The sequence below is a fragment of the Austrofundulus limnaeus genome, unplaced genomic scaffold (genome assembly GCF_001266775.1).
Source record: "Austrofundulus limnaeus strain Quisiro unplaced genomic scaffold, Austrofundulus_limnaeus-1.0 Scaffold480, whole genome shotgun sequence".
Classification (NCBI taxonomy): Eukaryota; Metazoa; Chordata; class Actinopteri; order Cyprinodontiformes; family Rivulidae; genus Austrofundulus; species Austrofundulus limnaeus.
Genome location: NW_013952882.1, coordinates 288507 through 297708, shown reverse-complemented (window position 1 = coordinate 297708; position 9202 = coordinate 288507).

The following is a 9202-nucleotide window of genomic DNA, read 5'->3' as shown; positions in this document are numbered from 1 at the left end:
TATTAGTTATAATTCATTTGAGTCTTTGTCCCTCAGTCTTTTTCATCCAAAATGGAAATCWGAAAAACCTCTACTACTCTACTACTAGGATTTATAGTCCTCCAGGCCCTTATTCTCAGTTTTTATCAGAATTCTCAGATTTTCTGACAGATTTATTATTAAATACTGATAAAATTATAATAATGGGAGATTTTAACGTTCATGTTGATAGTGAAAGTGATAGCTTAAATACTGTATAGCTTAGTAATCTAATTGAGTCAATTGGTTTTACTCAAACTGTCCACAGAACTACTCACTCCCTTTATCACACCCTTGATCTGGTTCTGACGTATGGTATAGAGAGCAAGAACTTAATGATATTTCCTCACAATCCTGTTCTCTCTGACCATTTTTTAATAACCTTTGAGTTTACATTAGCTGACTTTATAGCTACTGAGAGTAAATTTCATTATAGTAGATGTTTATCAGAGAATGCTGTAGCTAAATTTAAAGAATATCCATCTTTATTTTCCTCTGTCTTACTGAATAATGTAACAGAGAACAGTAACTTAGATGGTCTTGTTTATAATATTACAACTTTAATGCAAACCTCTTTTGATGGAATTGCTCCACTAAAAAAGAAAGCTATCGATCGGAGGAAGCCGACTCCTTGGTTTAATTCAGAGTTACGTTCTTTCAAACAGGCATCTAGAAAACTAGAGAGAAAATGGCGCTCCTCTAACATACAAGAATTTTATTTAACCTGGAGATACAGCCTGCTAGCAAATAAGAAAGTCCTTCATAAAGCTAGAACTGTATATTATTCATCTTTAATAGAAGAGAATAAAAACAATCCTAGGTTTCTGTTCAGTACTAAAGGTAGACTAATGAAAAGTTCTATCTCTGTTGAGCCATGTATCCCTATAACACTAAGTAGTGACGACTTCATTAGATTCTTWATAGATAAAATAATTTTAATAAGGAATAAAATTCATGCCAAACTTCCTGCTACTGTCTCTGATTCTCTGTCAGATGAGGCAGCTTTAGTGTCACTAGAACCTGATTTATGTCTGGACAGTTTTTGTCCTGTTGAGCTCTCTGAATTATCTAAAATAATAGCTTCAATCAAAACCATCAACTGCTAGAACATCCCACCAGACTGTTCAAAGAAGCATTTCCCTTAATATTTATATTTTAGATGTACTTAATTTATCTCTAATGAATGGTTATGTGCCACAGAGCTTTAGGGTTGCTGTAATTAAACCTTTACTTAAGAAACCTGATCTTCTAACCTCCCATCCATCTCAAAAAATTTGCAAATCAACTACGTGAACATCTGGATAGAAATTATCTTTATGAGGGTATGAGTTTCAGTCAGGGTTTAGAGCTTACTAATGACATTCTCATGGCCTCAGACAGTGGACCTGTGTCCATTCTTGTCCTGTTACGTCTTAGTGCTGCATTTGATACAATTGATCACAATATTTTATTACGTAGACTTGAACTTGATATTGGGATTACAGGAACAGCTCTAAAATTGTTTGAGTCTTATTACCTCTGCCAAGGGAGGAGGTAATGTTTTTGGATGCGTATGTCTGTCTGTCTACGAGCAAAATTACTCAAAAACGTATGGACGGATTTTCATGAAATTTTCACCACAAGTGAWTATTGGCCAAATGAACACATCATTAAATTTTGGTGATGATCCGGATCACGATCCRGACCCAGGAACAGCCAATTGACCTTAGACTTCCAATCACATCGGATCATTCTTAGATGGGTCAACCCCTGACTGTAGACATCCAATGGGATTGTCTGAAGCGGTGTAGAAGACCATTCACAAAGGCGCATGGAAATAAAACTTTGGACCGAATTGTTTTTAAATCGAAAAACTTACTGTTTGAAATCAAAAAGAAAAAATAAGCAGTTCCTCTGGATGGGTTCTTCTTTAGTGAAACGTTTCGTCTCTCCTCCAAGAGACTTCTTCAATCTGATGAGTTTCAGGTGAACTCAGCCTTATAAGCATGCCTCCACATGGACAAACAGGTTAGTCACATGCAAAAGAGGGCCATCGCCTAACAATAGACTTGAGTGATGGCTCTCTTTTACATGTGACTGAATAGAGCAAATCAAGCCCACGTGTTGCTCAAGCAGGAAAAACAGTATTAAGAGAGTTGCTTGATGGTTTTAGAGGACAAAATGTTAAGTGCTTACTGTTGTTTGTTCTTGTGCATTGAACAGCAGTGACAATATTCCATTGCTCTCCTGTAGGAGGTCAGTATATTATGGCAATAACCAATGTGGAAAGGGGTGATTAGGAAGAATGACAACCCTCATCTGAACCACAATTATCCTTTGTTTTGGCCTTCTGTGCTAGATATGAGCTGTCCATAATGACCACCACGTTCATGCATCATGGGTGGTCCATAAGTACACTTGGTACCATGCCACCTTAAGTCTCTACAACTGAGCTGCAACTGTTGAGAGACTAGTTGGTGTGAAAAATGCTTCAAAATTGGAAGAAAAAGATTTTTCATTTGCAGTTTCACTGCACTCTGTGACCACATGACCAACATACCAGGGGCTGAGTTTTGAATTGTTGGGTTTGAAAATTCTGCTCTTTTTTATGTGTGTGGCTTGGAAAACTGTATTCTTGTTCAGGTACATTAGGAGAACATGTATAATGACATTGTTATGGCTCAYTTCATGACATTTTGAATCACCTAAAGAAGCTCTTATTTTTTTATTATCCATCTATGTCTCAATAGGTGGATGACTAAAACTGTTCGTATGTGGTTGTGCAGTTGCTTTTTAGTCACATAATACTTCTTACAATGTCCTTACATGAAGTCATAATTAAAGGAGGCTTTTAAAATGTTTTTCTCCATCCACGCCTCCATCTGCACTGTGGCTGTGTGCACCAGCAACGACTTTGCAAGAATGTGATGGAATATTTGTTCATTTGTAATTTTATTGCTTCTTGTTTCATTACACTACTTATAATTTTGACAGGTAAAATCAAAGCCTATGCTGAACATGACCATTATTGTAGGTAGGGCTGGGCAATATGGCCTAAAATCAATATCACAATATATTGAACAGTTTACCATAACGATAAATGCACAATAAATCTTACCGTCACCACCCACACACATACAAAAGTACACAGTTTAGTATTATCTAATGAACTATTTGGACAAAAGGGATTTGTAAGGAAGAGAATGGTTTTGAACAGTTTGTCTGTAGTTTACATTTATGGCGTTTAAGTTTATAATATACAGCGGGTAAAATAAGTATTGAACACGTCAACATTTTGATCATCTAGTGCAATGTAATCGACAATCTTCTGTGTTATTTTTATGGACTTGTCGCAGTTTCGAGGTAGCTTTTCTTTTCTTTGAAATGCCTCCGACAAAATTTGTTGCTGTGGTTTTGCAGCGGCCTTCTTGAATATTCCATACTGGGTTGGGTGATTTCTTTCCAAGTGATGAATCAGGTTGGTAGTATTAAAGCGAGCCCTGCTGCTCCCACCACGAGTAATGTCCAGTTTGCAGATTTTGCAAGATGCAGTTTGATCATCATTGTTTTCCAGTGAAAAGTGTTCCCACACCGTGGACATGTTGCGTACGYCTTGACTTCTTAACGGCAGTCKTAAAGTGTGATAATGCTGAAAACTGTCACCAAAACTGGATCRGCCTGATCACGTGACTAAATCCGATACTACCCGATTTTCAAAAAATGACCAAATCTGCCACCACTACCGATACTGGGTATCTAATTGGGGCATCCCTACATGAGGCAACTGCCGCAATACATTCTGGGGACAGGAGATTCCCTGATGAACATTGTTTACTTACTATCACAGTCAGTGAGTTACGACCTTCAGGCCAAAGGTTGATGATCATGTGGTAATTTCCTCTTACCTGTAGCTTTATGTCTCMGACAGTTAAGTAAAGAGAGGGACAGAGCTGTTACTGATCACAACCTAGTGCTGAGTTCTATCTGGTGAAAGGGAAGGTGCCAGACATACCTGAAAACACTGAGAATRTCTGGACAGGCCCTTCCACTCACATTTCCATGAGAGGTTTTTGCTTGTATCAGAGACATGAAGTATGAATGAGTCATGTTAAAGTCCTCTACTGCAGATGCCTTTTTCTGAGAGCTATGGCTCAGGCGATGTTTTCAGGGTTTGTCGGCTGCATGTGTAGGCGCAGACAAATTGGGACAGCCCACGGCACGGAATAGTGACGTAATCGCCCGACAAATGCGGTCGATGTTGGCTGCAACACATGAATTGAGACAAAGCCCATGTGTTGCCCGAGCAGGAAAGACAGTTTTAAGAGGGTTGCTTCTTTGATGGTTTTAGTATGTAGCATGAATGAGTCATATTAAAAGTCCTCTGCTGCAGATGCCTTTTCTGAGAGCTATGGCTAGAAAGTCATTGATTCCTGTTGCAGCAGTGACCCAAAGACCCATTGGTGGACACCAGCRTTGATGGAGGCCATCAAGCGGAAGAAAGAAGCCTTCGGGGCTAGGTTGTCCAGAAGGATCTACAACTGTATTTATTTAATCCAGACATTTAACTTATAATTATGAGTTACTTGTGGTTCTGGTGTGATATATTCAGTAATTTCCCAACATCTTGCTGTGAAAATAAYCAAAATTCAGTTTTCATGGTTGGGGAAAAATAATTGAAGAATGCTTCTATTCTCTTTTTAGTTTTCTCGTCATTCTTAAGGAGACTGTATGACTACTGATGAGATGTATACAGCATCAAAAATAACTTAGTTTTTTTCAGTAGAAATAGAATAGCTTAAAAATGAAGTTGAGTGTTGATAGAAAGAGGGAAGTCCAACAATGCTTCTGCTGTGTAGTAAATCTCTAAAATTTACAACAAAATATATGTTCAGAACTAACCAGACAATTTTTTTATTTTTTTGTGTGTGCTGGTAGTGACTTCAAACCCCTGAATATATGCTCTAAAGCACGAGTGATGCTTTTCACAAATTTTCCACATCACTGCCAAKTGTTTTATGAATCTGTCCATTTACTAAAACTCAACCAGGACTATGACCATTCAGTTTAGGTTTAGAAGAAGCCAACAGCTGCAGTTAGTGAGTGACCTGAAAACACACTATTACAACTTTCTGTGGTATTCTGTCTTCTTTTTCCATCAGTGAGAAGATGTTCCTTCAACATTCTGCTGGGTGATAACTAATCTGAATCCAAAGCAGCAGCGTACCATATACAACTGCTACTTCCTAACAGCACATCTATAATGGCTGAAAAGAGACTTAAGTGCTAGTTTGTTGGTCGTACAGATAGAGCCTTTTTAAACCTCCGCCAAGGGAGGAGGTGTCTGTCTGTCTGTCCGTCCGTCCGTCCGTCCGTCCGTCCGTCCGTCCGTCCGTCCGTCCGTCCGTCCGTCCGTCCGTCCGTCCGTCCGTCCGTCCGTCCGTCCGTCCGTGGACAAAATTACTCAAAAACTTGTGGATGGATTGTCATAATTTTTTATCACATGTGGGTACTGGCCAAAGGAACACACCATTAAATTTTGGTGATGATCCAGATCACGATGAGGAATTTTTCTTTTAATTTGCGCGAATCAGCCAGGCTACGCAAAGTGTCATTACGTCAGATGCATGCCTGTAGGAAACAAGAAGTGAAGTCGCAAACTCACTGGGACTACACCTCCCAGGATGTTTACTATCGGTAAAATTGTGATTATTCTGTTATCAACTAGTTTTGGTGATGTTACACGCTGTTTGGAGACGTAGAGAAAGAAATGCTATTCTCTTCACGTTACGGGAATAACTGAGAAGATGCTGACWGCTGGGGGAGGGTCCTGCTGTAGCCGAGCCGAAGCTGGACTGTCCGCGGGAACAGCTGATCAACCATGTGAGGTACCTCCTCCACATAAGTACTTTATTGTGTGATTGCTCTGAAGTTCGTGGGAGTTTGTGCTGAAAGCGCTCACATGCTGTATTTTGCTTCAATCACTAGCTTTCGAAAAAAAATAAAATAAAAGGTGACTGTCCTACCAGGAAGCAGCAGGTTATAAAGATAGTCAAACCATTAAAAACTCATGAATGGGGATAAAACAGAAGTTTTACACAGYGGAATCTGACTGATGAAAACTTAGGAGCTTAATCCGGGACCAGTTTGTGTATGAATAACGTTGGATGATGAGTCTCTGAACTTTTTTTCACATTGGATTCCACCAGGAAGAAATCCCATGCATACTGCCTGCTTAAATGTTCGCTACGTCAGAACTTATTCGGCAAATGTGTTTCCATCGCTCCTTTTTGCACATTAACTCTATTGTAGGATGAGGGAAATTGGCCTTGGTGGAGGTTTGCACTCTCCGAGTGCTTCTAGTTTTTAAATGTGAGTGGACATTTATCAGCTTCAATCAAATGTAGTGAAGCAATGTGTGAAATACAACACCTTTAGATCAGCAGAATCCCACACTTAGTTCTGTAACATCTTTCCCTGTATCAAATGTGCAAAGCAGTAAATCAATCGGAATTTTAAAGTGCATGCAACTAATGTTGTTAGGTTAAATACGGCCCAGTTTGGTTGTTAAATGTTGCTTGTATAATGTTTAGTAAATGTTTTTTTTTTTTTAATACCCCAACAAATGCTCTGGAAAGCAGGTAACTGCAGATAAAGCTCTGTAACTGGTCTTTGCAAGACCTGTTGCAGGAAAACATCCAGGTCTTGACCTTGCTGCCAGAGTGCTGAGGACCTTGGGTTTAGCTGTGAGAAGATCCATTACGAGCAGCTAAAAGTTGTATGGATGGAAGTCAAGGTCTCAGTGAGCAGGGCGTATTTAAAGCAGGTGTGCCCATGCGGAGAGAACCCTCATGTCGACACTCTCCTTTCCCTAATCTCAACCTTCAGACATGATTACAGCTCTCGCTCGTTGCTTCAGTGTCCGTCTCTGTCTGCTGCTTTCATTTCTTTCTTTTTTTGTTAGCCATTCCATCAGCCAAAATGTTTAAACAAGATGTTAAATTCAGATGTRTGCTTGAGCCCAGAGTGACATTTGTTTAATACAGTCTTGGGAAAAAGACAGTACACCATCTGCCAACTCTAGGGTTTTACAATCCAAGACATAATAAAATGATCAAGTGCCTCATGTACAGACTTCTGTAGATTTTCTACTGAAACATTGTGTTGATTTAAATCAAGAAAATWTATATGCACAAAAAAATCTTTCATCTTCTTTTGGCTGTTCCCTCTTTAGGGGTTGCCACAGTGAGTCATTGTCATCCTTCCAACTTTGTCCTCTGTATGTCCTCTGTCGTCACTCCAATTACCTCCATATTCACTCAAACTGTAGTTCAGATGTATTAAATTGTTGTTTTGTTAGGTTTATTATCTTTGTATATCCTGATTAACATGGAACTAAACATACATAAGACAACTCATTAGACATCCCTCCTTTTAGATATTCAAAYAAATGCCAACACTGAACAACCTGCAGTTTGATTCTCTTTCTGCACAAACATAAGTCATGTCTAATGCTGCTGTTAGGTTGGGACAAAAATATAATAAACCTTTAATTCCACAATCAAGAGATTTACTGCATTTTAACACAGCCCCACAGTGTACAAATTATTTCACTGATCAAATACAATCTGGTATTTATTAAATGTTCTCTAAAATACAAATGTACAGAGTGCCATTTGTAAAGCAGCTTGTGCTAAAAATAACAGCCRAATTTGGTCACATTTAGCTTCAAACTATGTTTAAAAAAGTAGTGGGGATTTTCTAAAGTCCCCTTTTAGCATATCCATCCATCCATCTTCTTCTGCTTATCCAGGGTTTGGTCACCAGGGCAGCAGCCTAAGCAGAGAGACTAAGACTTCCCTCTCCCCAGTCACTTGGGCCATCTCATCCAGGGGAATCCCAAGGCATTCCCAGGCCAGCTGAGAAACATAGTCCCTCCAGCGTGTCCTGGGTCTTCCTCTGGGCCTCCTCCCAGTGGGACATGCCCAGAACACCTCACCAGGGAGGCGTCCAGGAGGCATCCTAACTAGATGTCCGAGTCACCTCAACTGGCTCCTCTAGATGTGGAGGAGCAGCGRCTCTACTCTGAGTCCCTCCCGGATGACTGAGCTTCTCACCCTATCTCTAAGGGAGAGCCCAGACACCCTGTGGAGGAAACTCATCTTGGCTGCTTGTATCCGCAGTCTCATTCTTTCGGTCACTACCCAAAGCTCATGACCATAGATGAGGGTAGGAGCATAGACTAACCGGTAAATCAAGAGCTTCGCATTCTGGCTCAGCACACCAATCCGCCTGTCAATCTCCCACTCCATTCTTCCCTCATTCGTGAACAAGAACCCAAAATACTTAAACTCCTCCACTTGGGACAGGACCTCCTCCCTGACCTGGAGGAGGCACACTACCCTTTACCAGCTCAAGACCATGGCCTTGGATTTGGAGGCACTGATCCTCATCCCGACTGCTTCACACTTGGCTGTGAACTGCTCCAGTGAGAGCTGGAGATCACGATCTGATGAAGCCAATAGGACCACATCATCCACAAAAACCCTAAGGCCACCAAAAAGGATTCTTCAACACCAATGCACCTAGAAATTTTGTCCAAAATAAGACATGAACTAAATCAGTGTTAAAGGGCAACCTTGGCAGAGTCCATCTCTCACCGGAAACGAGTCTGACTTACTACTGGCAATGTAGACTAAGCTAGTAAGTTGTACAGGGACCTAACAGTGCATATCAAAGAGCCTGGTACCCTATACTCCAGGAGTACCTACCATTGGACTCTCCAAGGGACAYAGTTGAACGCCTTCTTCAAGACCACAAAACACATGTATGCTGGTTGGGTGAACTCCCATGAACTCTCCAGGACCCTGCTGAGGGTGTAGAGCTGGTACGCTTTTCCACGACCAGGACCAAAACCACACTGCGACTCTCTGACAGACTCTCCTTTCCAGGACCCCTGAATAGACCTTATCAGAGAGGCTCAGATATGTGCTCACTCTGTGATCCCCTCTACAGTGTGAAGATGGCGGCTGGACCAAAGGTATATTTTATGACATTTCCTGGCCACAAAAATCTCTCTTCCACTTTTGCATTATGTTTAGCTAGCTGCTCARAATAATGCCATGAAAATCATGTTTTCCATGTCCTCTGTTGTCACCAATGGGTGGAGAAAATGGCTGCCACATCAACCCCCCCCCCCCCCCCCCCC